Source organism: Cebus imitator, unplaced genomic scaffold, assembly GCF_001604975.1.
Source record: "Cebus imitator isolate Cc_AM_T3 unplaced genomic scaffold, Cebus_imitator-1.0 Scaffold120, whole genome shotgun sequence".
Lineage (NCBI taxonomy): Eukaryota > Metazoa > Chordata > Mammalia > Primates > Cebidae > Cebus > Cebus imitator.
The window spans coordinates 2,694,832-2,713,852 of record NW_016107435.1 but is presented as its reverse complement, the minus strand read 5'-3'; the positions used below and the strand labels follow the sequence as shown (position 1 = coordinate 2,713,852).

The following is a 19,021-nucleotide window of genomic DNA, read 5'->3' as shown; positions in this document are numbered from 1 at the left end:
CACCATGGTAGTCTTTCTGCTTCAGTAATGAGTGGACTTTGTGTTTTTTTACGTGCTTGGGGGGGTGACCTGTGACCTTCCTTGCTTGTTTCCTGATTTCCATATTTTGAAACCACCATATTTCATTCATCTTTTCATTCAGCAAATATTTATTGAGAATCCATTATGTGGTGCTGTGGGTTAGCAGTATCCATGTGGACTGTTATATGTTACAGCTTAGGTGCCCAACAGTCATTGACTTTTGTAGCTTAATGTCTAGGAGGAAAGATAGGTATAACCAAGGGAAACTCATTGGGGAAAGAGGCAGGGATCGGGGAGCAGAGGTGCAAAGAACTCTCTAAAACTTGGACCTGAGAGGTGTAAAAGATTTAGCCAGGTTGGGAAGGAGGTGTAAGAAGAAGAGGGTGGTATTCCAATCAGGGGTAGCAGCCAAGTTCAGAGACTAGAGATTGGAAGAAAGAGTTCAGAGAACTGAATTAGGTTCAATGTGGCTGATGCACTCCGTGTTTTGAATTAGGAGTGGGGATGGTGAAGGGTGTAAACAGTATTAAAGTGTTCTAAGATCAGGCAGAAGAGCAAAATAACTGATTAACTTCACACTTTGGTCAGTTGGATATATTTATCATAATTTCTAGGAGAATGAAAGCCTAAAAGCAGAGTGTATAACATCTAAACTTGTGTATGTATGAAGGAAGAGAGGGAATAATACAAACCAAATGCAATCAAAAGGAGGCAAGAAAAGAGAGAAAGATAAAACAGATGAGATGAATAGCACAAATAAGATGGTAGATGTAAACTCCAATGTGTTTGTAATTATATTAAATGTGTATGTTCTAAATGTGCCAATTAAAAGATAAAGACTGATAAAACCCAGCCAGCCAACCAACCAACCAACCAACCAATGAACCAAGCTAGATGCTACTTTCACCTGACACAGAGGGAATACCTCTAGGAGATGAGAAATGACAAGAGGTGACAATGAGATAAGCTACCTCCATCTCCTTCCCTGTCTGTCTACCCCAGAAGCGACCACATTCTTAAGAAAGCCACCGGACTTCCCACTGTAAGTGCGGTAGAGGTGGTCCTGGGAGGTTAGCAGTGTCTGGGTTACTCAGGTGTGGCTTTTCTACCAGCTTGTGAGCAACTTTATGGCAGAGGTGGAGTCTCCCTCATATTCCTCGTACTTTCCTTAGTGTTTGACATGCAGCAGGCCTTTAAGTAGCATTTATCATGTGTGTGCATTTGATTTCCATGTAAGATTGTAAACTCTTTGCAGGTAGAGAACCTGTTAAACCTTTGAGTTTTTTAATAATATCTGCTAAAACATAGATCAGTGTATAATGAGTGATTCTTATTTAATTCTTTCAAGATTAAATCTGATTTCTATGTAAGGATACTGTTCCACCTCTCAGTGATTTGAAGATTTGTTTCCACAGCAGAGAAGAAACAAAAACTACTTTCTGCAATAAGAACCTGGTAACTACTTTTGCATAAGTGGATTTTACAGTAGAAGAGTATATTCTTTTTTCTTTCTTACTTTTAGTTGTAGCGAGAATTTCTGTTAAACTCCACTCACTGGACCAGAGATTCTTGTGGCTTTAGTGAAAAACTTGTCCCTTGCGTAGCACACTATCTACACTTGCGGGTTCATTGGCCAGTCAGTGGCCTCAACTCTGAGCTCTAACAAGAAGAATATATTCTTTTTTATTTTAAAGAGCATGATGTATTTACTATCAAAATAAATGCTTCACTCATGTATAAGCTGTAATAAAATATTGGTAGTAAAATAATAAAAATATTTTTCTTGGAAGAACTATTGTACAGACCATATCAAAACAGCAATTTCTTTTTTTGGAATGAAAGATACTATTGATTCTGTTAATTCAAATGCCAAAAGTTCTCTAGTTGATTAAGAATGTGCTGCCTAAGAGAAAACTCAGTTGGCGTCACGTAAGAGCTGCTCATTATGAATAGAAAGTAATTACATAATCCAAAGTAAAAGCAAGTCATTCTGTTTTTAATTACAGTGTATAACAATTAAAACATGGACCCAGGGTCTAGTTGGATATACTTCTTGGCAATAGATATTTTGGAAGCATGCAGTGAAAAATACAATAAAGTTGGCTATGTGCTGACCACCCCCCAGTGTCCTGGTGGTTTCCCGTTTAGTGACTGTATTCAGCTATTGTGAAATCACAGAATTTTAAAGCAGAAAAAGATCTCAGAAGTCTTTTCTTAGCCATTCATCCTCCAGATGAGAAAATAAGCCCTCAGCGGTGAAGGGATTATACTGATGTCATATAGCAAACTTCAGAAGGAATGTAGGCATCTGGACTCCTGACTGTCTTTCTTTGAGACTGAACTGCTTCACTGCTGCCTGGAAGCTCTTCTGTGGTTGTGGCCTCTTGCTGGCCTTAGTGTAGTGATAAGGGGTTGGGTATGAGGGTTAAGGGTGGGAGAAAGGAAGGGAGAGAGATTGAAAGAGAGATGTTATTGTCATTGAGAAGGATTGAGAGATGGAGACACAGAGAAGATGATAAAGAAAGAAGTATGTCTGCTTTGCCCTATCTCAGAATTGGTACCAGTAAAGCAGTACTCTGAAGCAATGTCAGCCTGAATGTTGAGGTGTGGGAACATTCTACACCTGTCGCTCGCTCCTCCTCATCCCTGCGCTGTAAATCCCATCTTGAGGTTACTGTGTCTGTGCTTGTTGCCTGTAGTCCAGTCCAACCGTAGACGTAGCTGTCTCAGGTTATGGAGAGATGTTAAGCAGAGAAGAGGCAAATTGAAATGTGCATGTTTTATAATTTGTTAATTTTCAGATTTTTTGAATCTTAGCGAAAGGATTTCCTGAGTATAACCTCATGTTTCCCTTTCTACTTGCAAATCTGAACAAAATCCTGTGACCTTTCTTGCTTACTTAGAGCTGGACATTTTAAGATAAGTCAATGCAAATTGATTTTCAGAAAGTAATTTGAATGCTTCAGTTATCTTTCCCAGTTCACTCAGAGTCTGTTATGGATTTGCTTCTGTGAAAACATGTTGAAACCCAGTGTGTGGACGTGGAGTGTTGCTTTTAGCCTTGCCAGGGGTGCTCTCTGGACTTTTCAGCAAGCTTCAGCTCTGAGCTGTGTTACCTCCTTTGGCTCCTGTTGCGATTACCTGGGGCCAGATTCTGGCTTTTAAATCCCTCCCTGAAGTCAGGTGGGAGCCTGGCCCAATGGAGAATGGCAGTCTTAGCTGCTGATGATCAGTTGCTGTTTTCCTTGCTAGTGTCATGATATTGAACGTATGGGTTCTCAGTAAAACATGCACTGTTTACTTGTTTTTACTAAAGTCCATCTCTGGTGACATCATTGGAAGCCTCTCAATTTAACCTCTTCCTTTGTAGCTTCAATGGTAGGAAATAAATTATGACAGTTAAAATCTTACTGCATAAGCAATGTGTGTTGATTTTAGGAAAATCAGAAAATAGGGATAAGTAAAAAGAAGAAAATATAAATGATTTAGAATCTATCTCCCAGAGAGACAACTGGTAACATTTTAGTGCATAGATAAATGTTTAATGTACATTTATTTACATAACATTAACTATATTTTAATAAAAATGACTTTGGGTTGATACTGTTTTGTACTAACATTTCTCATATGACATGTTTATACATCTCTTATATCAGTAAATACAATTTTCTATTTTCAAAAAACAAATCTCTCATTATTTTTTTAAATACGGATAAGTATAAAGAAAATATGAAGGCTCATTATCTCTCAATCCATGTGACATGTTAAAACGATTAGTAATAAAGCGAGTAACGTTAGTTGGTTTCTGAATATATGCCAGGGGGACTGTTTTACCTGTTAGCTCCTTTAATCCCCAGAAAAACCATAAGAAGTAGTTGCTATTATTAATCCTGTTTTACAGATGAGGATACTGGGCTAAGTATTTAAGACAGTTCCCAAAGGCATATAGCTAATAGGAAATGAGCTCAGATAGTTTGGCTCAAGAGCCCATTTCTTTTCCTTTTTTTTTTTTTTTNGCATAGAGAGCAAGTGGTTTAAGAGACAAAGGCAGATGTAAAACTCCCACTGACCTAGTCTCATATGTCAGCCTGTGTCACTTCAGCCTCATTCTGCTAATTACATGTTAGGTCACTATAGCGAACTTGGGTTCAAGGGTGGGATTTAGACCCCACTTTTAATAGAAAGGTCATAATACAAAAGAGTTTGTGAGGTGATAGATGTTGTGTTGTTATAGCCATATTTGTAAAATAAAATTTGTCATACCTGGTAATTATTACCATATGACTTATCTCCAAGCCTGGATACTATGTATTATTTTGAGAAAAAAAGTCTCAATTTTCAAATTGATTTCACTATGAGACTATTCTTGAATGTACTTTGGAATGTAAAATTTGAAATATTGTCCAAACTATCTTTTTTCTTCTCTCTCTCTTTTTTTTTTTTTTTTTTTTTTTTTTTTTTTTGAGACAGAGGAGATGGGGTGTGCCTCTGTTGCCTAGGCTGGTGTATGGTGGCGCAATTTTGGCTCACTGCAACCTCTCCCTTCTGGGCTCAAGCAATTCTCTTGCCTCAGCCTCCTGGGGAGCTGGGGTTATAGGCATGTACCACCACACCTAGCTAATTTTTGTATTTTCAGTTGAAATGGCATTTCGCCATGTTGGCTAGCCTGGTCTTGAACTCCTGACCTCAAGTGATCCACCCATCATTTCTTAACCACACACATACTGTTAGACTTTAAAAACAAAGTTAATAGTCTTTCTCGATTTTTAAAAAAATCTCCCTCTGTCAGCATGTCTACCTCATTCTCTTTAACAGCCACATAGACGTCCATTGTATACTTTCATTTAACTATCCCCTTCACTATGGACAATTTGGTTGTTTTCAGATATTTGCAGTTACAAGCAATGCAGCAATATCCTTATACTAATGCTACTGTTTATTGAGTGATAAAATCAGTTACTATGGGTAAATGCGTAGAACAGTGCCTGCTACATAGTAAGATCAGTGATTTCTATTGTTGTTGGTAATACTATGTGCCATGCACTATGCTAGAATTTAATTCTCAAAATATCCCTATGAGGTAGATACTGTTATTATCCCTGTTTTATGCTGGAAGACATTAAGGAAGACATAATGAGTTTAAACCATTCTTGTGTCATATAGTAAGTGAAATCTGTGATGTGAACCCTTTTGGAACTTGTGGTCTTGACTACTCCTGTTTACATATACCCAGCTTCAAGGGCGTCAGAGATGGAGGAAGCCCTGGGATCAGCAAATGTTAGTAATGTCCACATGTGCTCCCACCACGAGGATATGAAATTGCCTGTGTCAATATCCCTTTCTAGTCCTGGATATCGGAGACGCTACAGTTTTTTTTTTATTTTTATTTTTTTATTTTATTTTATTTATTTATTGATTTTTATTTTATTTTTATTTTTTTGAGACGGAGTTTCGCTCTTGTTACCCAGGCTGGAGTGCAATGGCGCGATCTCGGCTCACCGCAACCTCCGCCTCCTGGGTTCAGGCAATTCTCCTGCCTCAGCCTCCTGAGCCGCTACAGTTTTTAATTGGTGAAAAATAGTATTTCAATATAATCTGTAATTTAATAATAAGGTTGCGCAATGTATCTTTATGGGACATTTGTATTTCTTTTTTTGTAAACTGTCTTTGTTCATGGTTTTATTGGATAGTTTTATTTTTAATGATTTTATGAGCTCTCGGTAAAATAGAGAAATCAGCTTTTGAATTCTCATATGCATTGCAAATGTCTTTCTAATATAAGCATTTTAATGATTATATTTTACATTTTATGGTGATATTATAGTTTATGTAAATGGTGGGACTTTCATTCTTTCCAGTCTTTCATTACAATGCTGTCAAGAACATCCACTTATTATTTTCTCAGGAAATTTCTTAGAAGAGTAAATGGTGGATGGAAGGGAATATACATTTTTAAAATGTTGATTCATATTTTCTGTCTCTCTCAAAGGATGACAAAAGTGCATTGACCATCAGGGTATGACAGAGTGCCTATTTCTCAATAGCCAATTATATTACATGGTATTATTTAAAAATCAAGGCCAATTGTAGTTTTTCGATTATGAGTTAAGATTGAAACGTTTTCCATTTTATTTGCAGTTAGTATTTTTTCCTTTGTGAATTGCCTGTTCATGCCTTAAGAAGGATTTTGACTACATGTGCATTTTTTTTCCAGAGGAATATATGTACAATTTTTAAAATTTTATAAAATCAGTTATTTAACAGTGGAATGAGCATTCCCAACACTGATGGTATTAGAGCAGAAGTCAAGATACTGGAACTGTTTAAGGAAAGGAATGAATGTTTATTAATTTAGTATCATAAGTCTTTTACTCTTTCTGTTTTAATCTTATAAACAACAAGGGACTTAAGCCAGTGACTTACCTATAGTTCCATAGTTGTAAATGGTAGAAATAGGCTACGAACCTTCTATGCCTGACTTTTAGCACATTCCTTCAATAGCCTTCTACTCCTGAGCCACACATAATCACATTAGTAGTAAGTTAGCTGGTTGAAACCTATGGTACATATTAACAAAAAAAAAAAAAAAAGAAAGAAAGAAAAGAAAATTTCAGAAAATGTCTATCTAGAAATCTTTTGTGCATTTCAGAAACTTGGTGTTCTTTTATTTTTATTTTTCAGCAACTAAGTACCCTGCTATATTAGGAACATAGAAAACAGGTGGGGACTAGGCCAAGACCTTTTCCTCTTCCCCTCCTTCCAATCCTTGTCCTTTTTTAAAGCTTTGCTTCCCACCTGCCACCCAGCAGGCCTCAGCACTACAGGGAGTGAAACCTCTACCATCTCTTGTCCTCTCCTCTCTGTTGTGTTTCTCTTCACACTCTGGTACTTAGAATGTTGCTTTTTCTACTTCTTCAATGCCATGGCCACAGTACATAGTAACTGCTTTCCTTCTGGTCAAGGAAAAAGATTTTGTACTTTTCTTTTCTTTTGACCTGTTTGTAATTAACACTGTAGTCCACCCTTTCCTCCAGTGAAAAGCCAGGAAGTACTAAACTGTAGTCAAGACTTCAGGACCTGCTGGATGTATAGCTAGCGAGTCTTCTGTGCTCCTTTGCAGCAGTTTAAACCCAAGCCCATCCTGATCATTGGTTCTAAAACAGCAGTCATTATATTCTCCATCCCTGTTTCTCTGCCCCATCACTGTTTTCTTTTTGACTTGATATGTTATGTTGGAGGTTGGTTCCTTCAGTCTCCCTTCACTAGAATGTGGAGTCCAGAGGAATGGGGTTTCCTTTTGCTCATTGCCCTGTGTGTGTGTTCCCTGGGACTAGCATGTAGTGGGGTCCATAGTTCTTGCCAAATGGCCACAGGACTTGGTAGTGGAAAGCCTAATTTCCTTTCATAGGGTTTGCTCTCCTTGTGTCTTTTTCTCTCTTAAAGGTAGTGTTTAGATTATATGTGGCCCTCTCTGGGAAATGTGGTCGGCTTCAGAGGATTTTTTTTTTTTTTTTGGAGGCGGAGTCTCACTCTGTTGCCCAGGCTGGAGTGTAGTGGCGCAATCTTGGCTCACTGAAACCTTTGCCTCCTGGGTTCAAGCGATTCTTCTGCGTGGGCCACCATGACTGGCTATTTTTTGTAGTTTTAGTAGAGACAGAGTTTTGCCATATTGGCCAGGCTGTTCTCAAACTCCTGACCTCATGATCTGCCTGCCTTGGCCTCCCAAAGTGCTGGGATTACAGGCATGGGCCACCTCACCCGGCCAGCTTCAGAGGATTTTGAAGTCCATTAGATCCCAGGGCCTGAGTCAAGTCAGAGCCTAGCTGAAGTGGATTATAATTGACATAAAAGATTTGCATTTGAAATAACTCAGAGGTTGGTTTGAATCCTGTTCCCCACATTTTTAGTTCCTGTCTGAGTTTGAGGAAGGCTTTTTGAGCCTGTTTCTTTATCTGTAACCTGGGCATAATAATGCCTACCTCGGCTTGAAGTGAAGATGAACTCTGACAATATATGGAAACAACTGGTACATGGAAAAATAAGTGATGGTGGTATTATTAGTGTTTTAGTTTTCTTCTGTGTGACTTTCTATTGGTAAATGGAGTTGTTTCCTCATTTGTATTGTAGGCTACTCAATGTAATGGTTAAAAGCTGTATCTGGTGGCTTTGGAGTTTGATAGACTAGGATCCTGTCCTTTTGCCCCTTAACAGCAATGTGACATTGTGCAAGAGGAAGCCTCCATTTGTAAAGAACAATAAATGGCCATAATATTAGTATATGCCTCAGACTGGACAGAAAGATTTGATCAGCACAAAGTTTGGGTCATAGTAAGTCCTTAGTAACTCATATTCTATAGTTTAATAATAGCAGAATGAAGGAAGCTTAAACTTCATCTAACTCTTCAACTCTAGTTCTCCCACTTCATTTCTAATTCTGCCTTGTAGTGCAATCAAGATCAAATTGGTATCCTTTTCAGATACAGTCTTTCATATATTTAGGACTGAGTCCTGTTATGAACTGACTTGTGTCTCCCTAAAATTCACACATTCAAGTCCTAACCTGTAGTGTGCTGACTGTATTTCGAGGAGGGGCCTTTGAGGAGGTAATTAAGGTTACATGGGATCATAAGGGTGGGCTCCTAATCCAATAGGACTGGTGTTCTTCTAAGAAGAGGAAGAAACACTGGAGTGTGTACACACAGAGGAAAGACCATGTGAGGACAAGAGCAAGAAGGTGGCTGTCTCCAAGCCAGGAAGAGAGCCGCCACCAGAAACCAACCCAGACGGCACTGTGCTCTTGGACTTCCAGCCTTCAGAACTTTGAGAAAAATGTCTATTGCTTAAGCCACTCACTCTGGTATCTTGTTATGGCAGCCTAAACAGACAAATATAAATCTCTTTTCTTTTCTTATGTCATCATCCCCATCTTGAGGGGGTTTTCGGATACTTCTTGCATCCTGGTCACCCTTGTCTTCGCACTTTCACGTGTCAGTGTTCTTTTAAAAATGGGAAACCCTGAGATGAACTCAGAATCCCCAGGCTGTCTGGGTGTTGGACACTGCCCTTACAGTAGAATCACTGATCCTGTGAGGAGGTAGCCCTTTGAATAAACCCTTAAGACTCAGCTCTACTCTATCAAGTATTTGGTCTATTAAATTTGTGCAAATTCAAAATTTTATCATGTTAATTTCAGCTTTTTTTTCCCCCCAGACTCTAGAAATCATTTTTTTGGAAACCTAGTTGGATAAGACCTTAGAAGTATGGCCCAGCCAGCCTACCCAATGTTGCTTTCCATGCTGTGTGTCTCAGTTTGAGCTGCTGTAGCAAATTACCGTAGATAGGGTGGGTTCAACAACAAACATTTATGTTTCACAGTCCTGGAGGCTGGAAGTTTGAGATTACAATCCTTGGTAATGTCCTCTTTATGGTTTACATGTGTCCTTACATGGTGTAAACACAGCTACCTAGTTTTCTGGCCTGTTCTTATGAAGGCACTGATCCCATTTCGAGGGCTCCAACCTTATGACCTAATTACCTTACAAAGGCCATACCTCCAGATACCATCACATTGGGATTAGGGTTTTAATATATGAATTTTAGGGGAACACATGCAGCCCATTACTCTCTTCCTAGCAGTGACTGCCTCCATTGGTGGAGGTGCTGTTTTGTTGTGAAACTTGTTTCAGAGTAGGGTTTCTTCAAATGTTCCGAGGACTTAGCCGTGTTGAGTCAAAATCTGACCCTGTGATAACAGCTGCTCTTTGATCACATCTGTTTGTTTGTTTTTCCTACACCTGGCAGTCTCTTATAGACTCCCTGCCCCCGTCCTGTTATCTGTTCTAAACATTTTAACAGTGTTGTGTTTAGTATCATAGCAGAAAATCAATTCCATTTGTTTTTCACAAGCTGAAATTAGAAAGACAAATGGAGCTAGAAGTACATAAATAGAGTAGCAGCCTAATGGACAGAGAGATACTCTGTTTGGTTTGTTTTAATGAATAGCTTTCATCAGATCATTCTCTATGAAAATAGATTGAGGAAATAGGCTATTCATTCCTTATTATCTGAATCAGTAAGATTCATACCTTTCTTTGCTGTTTTAGATGATAGGCATTAAATCTTCATCTGAACTCTTTTATTTTTATTTTTTGAGACAGAGTCTTGCTCTGTTGCCCAGGCTGGATTGTGGTGGCATGATCGTGGCTCACTGTAACCTCCGCCTACCAGGCTCAAGCAATTCTCCTGCCTCAGCCTCCCAAGTAGCAGGGATTACAGGCATGTGCTACTATGCCCAGCTAATTTTTATATTTTTAGTAGTGATGGGGTTTCACTGTGTTGGCCAGGCTGATCTTGAACTCCTGATCTCAAGTGATCTACCTGCCTTGGCCCCCGAAAGTGCTGAGATTACAGGTGTGACCGTGCCTGGCCTCTTTATACTATTTAGAACTGGAAGAGACCCTATGAATCCTATCTTCCATATCCCTCTGTGGCAAAATTATCTTTTTTGTGGCAGATCCCCTTCCTTTTTGAGGGAATCAAAGGCATACGTGAGGTGGGACTCAACCTCCTTGTGCTGAAGCCAGGGGGCTGCAGCCTCCCTCCCCTACCTCTGGCCATCAGATTGGACATGTGATTTGAACACAGTCAATCTGACCCTTTCTGATATTATCTCAGGAGAGTGGGTCTGTCTGTAAAGACTCTTGGGGCCAGCTGGGCCAGTTGATGGGGCATTGTCCTGATGACAGTGTTCAGGCTCCAGAGCTCAGGTGCATGGTGGGGGGGACTGTCCACTGATATGAGGCAGTGGTGGCTGCAGTGGCTTGGCCAGGCTGTGATGTGGCAGGACCTTGGCTGAGCTTTGCCCTACTTGCTCCCTCCTGAGCCTCGGTCCGGCCCTCCCAGAGAAAGGGAGCTTCCCAAAACCTTGCCAGTAAACGCACACCTTTTCTGCCTAAACTAACTTGAGTCTGCTTTTTTTGTTGTTGTTTTTAACCTGTAACCTACACAGGAAGGTCCTTATTTGACTCTTTCAACTCGTGTCATAGGGTTCTGGGGTTTATTCATTCCTGCCTAAGCACATGTGTCTTAGGTCTGCATGGTCTCGTTAAGGAATGCATTCCCTGGGGTAGATAATTGCTATTTATGTGGCAGTTAGGAATTTTTTTCTCTCTTTTTTTTTTTTTTTGAGACAGAATCTTGCTCTGTTGCCCAGGCTGGCATGCAGTGACACGACCTTGGCTCACTGTAATCTCCACTTCCTGGGTTCAAGTGATTCTCCTGTCTCAGCCTCCCAAGTAGCTGAGACTACAGTTGCACACTACCACGCCCAGCTAATTTTTGTATTTTTAGCAGAGACAAGCTTCACCATGTTGGTCAGGTTGGTCTCGAACTCCTGACCTCAGGTGATCCACCCGCCTCGGCGTCCCAAAGTGTTGGGATTACAGGCATGAGCCACCACATCCGGGCCTCTCATCTTTAACTGATTGATTTTCAGAATACCATTCTAGGAAAGACTAAATGTTTTCATCTTTTCAAAATGGGTGCTGTTAGGAGAAGGAAGATTGATAGGGAGCATGCTAGGATGTTGGCCTTTAGGACATGGGAAGTTATATAAAGGTGAAACTATGTCTGATTGTCTAGTAGAAAGATTACAGTTTAATTAGAAATGCTGAAATTTTTCCAGCGCTTTAGGGAATTCATCGAATTGCAAATAAAAGAAAATAAGGAATGCTGGTTTGCCGGTGATTAGGTATATTGGGGGAAATGAGGTGGTTTTTTGTTTTTCCTTTTACTTAGCATTTATTTCTCTCTTCAAAAAAAAGAAAAAAGATGTTTACTACTTTTACTGTGCAAACAGGAATATACATAAGCTTTAAAAATTCTTAAAGCTATAGGTATTTTGGGCAGTGTTTTAAAAAATCCCTGTGGGGAGATTTTTAAAAAAATATTCATATGGAGACCATGTGTCTGTTGTGTCTACAGACCCATCACAATGGAACCATCATTTCCCCTGAATATTTGCTCCTCGTGACTAGAATTTTTGGACTTTGAAAGATCCTTGAGTTTACTTTCACTTACAGGTTTACAGGAATTCAGGTCTGTAGAGTATGATAGCCAAAGCTAATAGTTATGAGAGATCTCATATAATAATTTGAATATTGAATTTACCTAAAAATGAACATTTGAAAGATCAAGGAAATATCATTAATGTGATCTTAAAAATTATTTTGCTAAACAAATAAGGTATAGTGACCTCTCTTTAGAAATGACCAATAATATCTAGCACTTTGGGAGGCTGAGGCGGGTAGATCATGAGGTCAGGAGATAAAGACCATCCTGGCCAACATGGTGAAACCCTGTCTTTACTAAAAATACAAAAATTAGCTGGATGTGGTGGCGCATGCTTGTAATGCCAGCTACTTGGGAGGCTGAGGCAGGAGAACCACTTGAACTCAGGAGGTGGAGGTTGCAGTGAGCTGAGATCCTGCCACTGTACTCCAGCCAGGAGAAAGAGCCAGAATATATAACAAAAAAAAAAAAGAAAGAAAGAAAAAGAAAGAAAGAAAGAAGAAAGAAGGAAGGAAGGAAGGAAGGAAAGAAAAGAAAAGAAAGGAAAAGAAAAGAAAAGAAAAGAAAAGAAAAGAAAGAGCGAGCCACTAATAAAAAGCTATTGGTATAAAATAATTTTTTAACAAGGACTAAACCATGCATACATTGTCTATCATTACAGAGTTCCCCATCTCCCAGGAATTTTCTGGTTATTACCACAAATTTATAGTATACTGTGGATTTCTATGCAATTGAACATGAAGCTAATATTATAGCCATTTTATTGCTAGCTGCTGTTGCATCTAAATTCAGATATCTTATTCTCAGGATTGAATTAAGACAATGTGCTTTTTGGGACACTTTAACAGTCAAAGAATATTTGTGGGAGACGGATTTTTAAAAGAATATATGGTTCTTATATGACTGCTTCACACCTTACAGCTATTATTAAAGTAGATTCCAGTAAGGTAAGCCATTCTGGAAGGCATTTCTGAATATTACCTACTTCCCCCAAGACATGTGTATTAAGTAAATGTATTTTATGTTGTAATTTAAAGATTAAACAGAATATTTTCCTTTTCATAGTAGACTTTGGAAAGCTATATACTTATTTCTGCGATTTGCAGTAACTCAACACACATTGCTGAATCTTTCTTCTTTGGAATTGCCTTCATATCCCTCACTGCATTTTAAAAACATATCCTCAGTGGTGTTGGGCCTTTATATTTTTGTGGGTAGATTTTAGTTTTGAGTCAGACCACATCATTTTAAAGTTTGCTCTGCAAGCTAGGTGACAGCAAGCTGGGAAATCGTTTTTCTTTGGACATGAGATGTCTGTAAAGAAACTTACAGTGTGTGATGTGAAAACTGGCTTCGAAGGTTCTTTCAGAATAGGAATTCCAGATGATTTGCTCAGGATTCCTTGAAATGACATGTGTGGTTTTCTAGGGTGACCATTTGAATGCAGACAATTGATTTAGATGTGCAAATTCTGCTTTTAAAATAAAGTTTAAAGTCTTCTTGTAGAGTTTATGGTCTCCTTGTAAACTTGCCTCAGTGTCAGAATCTTGATGAGTCAGAATTGGACTTGGGGGGAGTTTTTCTGAGTTGAGGAATCTCAGTTATTGGGTAGAAACTTAAGGTGGTTGTAACTAGGGCCTGTGGCTGCCCTGAAGTAGTGCACAGTTGTATGTGCGTGTACAGAATTTCCTTCTCTGGCAATTTCAGGAATTATAGAAATGTGGACATAAATTTATGTTTATAAATCTAGAGCCATGCTGAGGAGCTTGAAATGAATGTCTCCTGTGGTCACAGTGCTCAGTGAGTTCCTCAAAGCATTTATGAGTTTGGTTTCGGTGGTTTAGATTTGGATTTTTTGCCAGCCTTTTGTGGAATTTGGATATTGGAAGCAATTCTCCTTGCAGCTCCCAGGAATAGATGAATGGGCCCTCAATATCTAATCCTAATTCTGAGCATTTGGAAGAAGTCTGTGATGCGAGAAGCTTGTGTCTGCCATCAGCTGATTTTCCTGATAACCTATGTGTTATAGGTTATCATGCCTCCATTTCTGATCACCAGCTTTATCATGTGACTCTTTTGGCAGTTAGTGGATATTTTTAGTAAATGTAAAGGAATCCCTCCTACCAGCATGTGTGGTCATATGCCTTTCCTTGATTTTCTAGTTTCCTGGTTGAAATAGTAAAGAGAAGCCTGCCCTGATGGTCAAAGTTGCTAAGAAGCTTTGTGGACCAGCTCATAAAAGCCTTTAGCAGGGCAAATCTAGTATCTGCTGGGCTTTCTAAAAATAGTTAAATGAGTCAATAAGTAGCTTTGATGTTGTTTGGGTATAATGTAAAAACAGCATTTTACTATTGGTAATCATAAGATTCTTTTATGGAAAGTCTAAGTGAGATTCCTCACTGATAGATCTTACAGCCCCTGTGAAAAGAAAGCCAAGTAAAGCTTTTATGGAAAGATGTGTTCCCGTCTGCCTGGAACGGTTTGGGTCAGACGAGTAAATTGGGGTTGTTTTTCCTCTTAAGTTGCTTAGTTCTGTTTTTGGAGCTTTACACCTTTCCCCTGAATGACGCCTAAGAGCAAAGTGCAACTAATCCCTTCTCCCCCTTCCAGCCCTGCTTGTGGATGTATCCTAAAGCAGCGTGCTTTAGGGTATCATTTAAGACTTATTTGAAAATTTTATGCCAATTTTGCATTTCATTTCAAAATATATTTAAATATCAAAATCAGATTTTAGATGACTGTTTATTCAAATTGAGCTCCAAGATGATGAACCTGTTGGTCTGGAAACTTTGTGTCCTCCTGGGGCACACTGCTTTGTAACCCTGTAGATCTGAGGTTACCCCGTATTTGAGAAGTATAGTTGTAGGGCATAACTGGAAGCCAGGAGGTCTAGGGAAGTATGTATTTTTAAAAACGACTCTATTTGTGTGTTATTTTGTTGTTGTTGTTGATTTTGAGGCAGACTCTTGTTCTGTTGCCCAGACTGGGGTGTAGTGTCATAATTTCAGCAACCTCCAGCTCCCAGGTTTAAACAATTCTCCTACCTCAGCCTTGAGAGTAACTGGGCTTACAGGGGTGCACCACCATGCCCAGCTAATTTTTGTATTTTTAGTGGAGACAGGGTTTCACTATGTTGTCCAGGCTGGTCTCGAACTCCTGACCTCAAGTGATTCACCCGCCACGGCCTCCCAAAGTGGTGGGATTACAGGTATGAGCCACCACACGCAGCCCTAAAAACAACTCTATTTGACAATCTAGAATAGGTGTGAAAACTCAGTGAGAAGCAGAATGGCAATCCACCTGGAACGTATGTGGTATACAGCTGTCTAATTAAGAAATCCATCTTAATGAACAGCATTTTCTTTTAAATAGCCTAGTGTAGTCAACTCTTTACTGAGATTCAAGTCAACTGTTTCCCTGACTTTAGGACTGAGTGCCAGCTGTAATCCTGGGAAAAGTTATACAGCAAACTGTTGATATATTTTTTTCCATCTTATAGGGGAGATTAAAATAATTGCTGTCTACTCCCCTCATCATGTGTCGTGAGAATTAATGAGATCATGTTAGTACTATCCCTTAAACTCACAGGAAGAAATGGGCATGGAAAATGCCAGGTGTTACATTACCAGGAGCTTAACTCAGGCCTGGCATTTACTCTGCTATTAAGTGTCCATTTATTTTGTTCACATGTTGCTTTACACATTACAGTGCTGTATTAAGCTTCAGGCCCATCTAATGGGTGTGAAAATATCCACGTGTCACAATGAAGAGTGGGCCTGTTGGCTTTACATGTTTTCATTTGCTATACATCTCCAGAATCTTGCAGGCTTGACCTACAGCTTGTTGGATTGGACACTTTTTCTGTATACCACTTGCTGCATTTTGCAGCTTCAAGTCTGTCTGTGGACACTCAGCTTTTTCAATAACTCTAGGCTGTAATTTTTGAGAGCATGTTTAAACCTTTTGCTCTACTTGAGTAATAAATGGTCATCTTAGCAACAGGCATGTGTGCTTTCTGCATGCTTTCTCACCATCCAGTGATGCTTGGTGTCACCCCACTGAGCAGGATAATGGGATGAGAGAACAAAGCCTTACCAGCACAGCCTGTGGTCTTTTTGTGAATGGCTCAGTAGGGGGAATGCTGGTTCCTATAGGGCATAGCCTGCTCCACATAGGTAGATCTTCCCTTGATTTCAGTTGGAGAAACTTTTCTTGGGTCTCGGCATGATGTGGTCGTACATCTTTAGGCAGCCAAAACCTGACTTGTATAACTGAGCATGAGAGTCAGATGTCAGAGTCTTCAGAAGGACATTATTTCTGAATGACCGATGAATGAGGTTATTGTCATGGAAAACGTCAAAGTTTAAAATAATGTTGATATTTGGGATGGTAGAATTGTTGAGGAAGGAAATGAGATGGGAGAAATATAATTTTAAACTGTAAAAATTCCAGTGACACATAATGCTTAATTGTTAGCATATTCTAAGCAATGAGTTAGCTGCGTTTAAAAATAGCTTTTCAACATGAATGGACCTTTTTATAAGCTGAGATTCAATGAAGGATGAGTTGGTCATGCAAATGGTGTTTTAGTAGTTTGTTTTCAATATTTTAGGGCTAGGATTTAAACAAATAACATTTTAGAGGTATAAAAACAAAAAGTCTGACCTGAAAACAACACAAATAATTGAAATCTAACCCTGTGAACAAATCTTTGTCACCTTGTTTATAATCGACTTTCTTTGAGTTTCAAAATAAGAAGGGTGACTTGGATGTAAAATGGAGGCCACTGGCTCGGAGTGGTTGAGAGTAGTGGTAAACACAGGAGTCTTTTGTGCCTTTTTGGGGAAAAATAGGCAATTCAGAACCACTCAGGACATTCCAGCAGCTTTGGAGATCAAGGAAGGCCCAGCCATAAAGAAGTCAAGAGTAGACGGTTGTTCATTAGGTCACACTTTAAGAAGATAATAATTGTCTGTCTTGTGAATTGGTTCTGAGGCAATCCAATCTTTGAAGTAAAAAAATAAGTGCTCCAGGTTTTAAGGAGTAAAGCATTAGTTTGGTGCAACAAAAGTCATTAAGGTTATAAGTTTTATGTAAAAAGAGTTATTAATGGCCAGGTGAGGTAGCTCATACCTGTAATCCCCAGCACTTTCGGTGGCCTAGGTGTGAGGATCACTTGAGCCCAGGAGTTCGAGACCCATTTGGGCAACATAGTGAGACCCCATCTCTACAAAAAAAAGTTAAAACAATTAGCTAGGCATGGTGCCAGATGTAGTCCCAGCTACTGGGATGGCTGAGGTGGGAGGATCACATGAGTTTGAGAACTCCAGGCTGCGGTGAGCCATGATCACACCATTGTACTCTAGCCTTGGTTATAGAACAAGACTCTCAAAAAAAAAAGTTATTAATTAGAGTTAGGGAATGATATTTCTTATAACTCTTACTTTAAATGATGTATTTCGCCTATAAAGATAGGCAAATATAGGTAGGAATTATGCATGTGTGTGCCGTCTTCTTACTAAGACATTATTTCTTCTCTTCATGAAGAAAGCCTCCCTACTGGGGCTAAATTACCTGAAGCAGACACCTTCATTCACAGAGAGACAGCAAGTAAGCAAGATAAGCACAAAATGCGTAGGGTAAATGACCCATCTGGTCTGCTGGGGCAAATTTTATACCCCTTACTCTTTTCAATGACATAGTTGCTTCATGTTTCAATAAGGTAGCCTCTATATTTTAAGTGTGAACAAAGTCTTAAAATATTTATATTTCGTTAAATTTGGAGTACTATTAATAAACTGTTTATACCTGAAACATTGCTGTGGCCTTTCATTCTCTCCCCACCATTTCTTATTTTCTCCCAGCTAGTGTTATATAGCAGAAATTCTTGCACAAGACAAATATAAGGAACTAATTAGTGGTTCTAATTTTTAAACATTGTGGTGGTCTCTACTTACCCCTCTGAATCATTTCGAGAAAAGAAAATTGGATTTGGATTGTTGATGCTTTGCATTTTAGTTTGCAAGTCGGTTGTATATAAAATAAGAAAAAGAAATGCTAAGATTCTTGAGTGCAAATCCATAGTTCACAGAAACCTCAGAGGCTCTGGTATTTGCATGAGAAAAGTTTTGAAGGAAATGTGGTTTGTAGTAAATGGAAATATGTATGGTGATATGGTTTGGTTCTCTGTCCCCACCCAAATCTCATCTTGAATTATACTCCTATAATTCCCATGTGTTGTGGGAGGGACCTGATGGGAGATAATCTGAATCATGGGGGCGGTTTCCCCCATTACTCTTCTTGTGGTAGTGAATAAGTCTCATGAGCCCTGATGGTTTCATCAGGGGTTTCCATTTTTGCTTCTTCCTCATTTTCTTTTGCCACTGCCATGTAAGAAGTACCTTTTGCGTCCCTCCATGATTCTGAGGCCTCCCCAGCCATGTGGAACTTTAAGTCCAATTAAACCTCTTTTTCTTCCCAGTATCAGGTTATGTCTTTGTTAGTAGCGTGAAAACAGACTAATGCATATGGTGTATAGGTTGAAAGAACTCTTTTGAGGACCATGGCATATGTTGGTTCCACCAATGGATGAATTTGACCTTTAACCTTTCTATGTCTCTTTATCTGCAAGATGGGAATGACAACAGAACCTAGAACTTTAGGTGGTTGTATTGATTAATGTGGCAAGATAAAGTTCTTAGCTCAGTGCCTGGCTCATAGTATATAGTTATGCATAGCTGTTTCTTTTTTTAAGAAAAAAATTTTAAAACAGCAAAAGCTCTCTAGGCAGAGTTAAATCTTCACAGTGGGAGGAGGTATTTAAACTTCCGGGCAGGATGCTGAGGAGGAAATTAGAGCTTGATAGTGAATTGGAATAACTCCAAGTCCCTCCTCAACCTAAGACTGATCTTTTTACCCAGTAAAAAAAGAC

General features: G+C 39.2%; 1 protein-coding gene and 1 non-coding gene across 2 annotated transcripts in view; one reads left to right on the top strand and one right to left on the bottom strand.

Moving 5' to 3' along the window:
* PSD3 (pleckstrin and Sec7 domain containing 3) overlaps positions 1-19,021 on the top strand; it is a 453,958-nt gene that overhangs the window by 32,400 nt on the left and 402,537 nt on the right. The window lies entirely within an intron of this gene.
* On the bottom strand, positions 1,542-1,695 carry LOC119472848. Its single transcript, XR_005202023.1, has one exon. It is a non-coding gene; the product is annotated as a small nucleolar RNA SNORA62/SNORA6 family (small nucleolar RNA).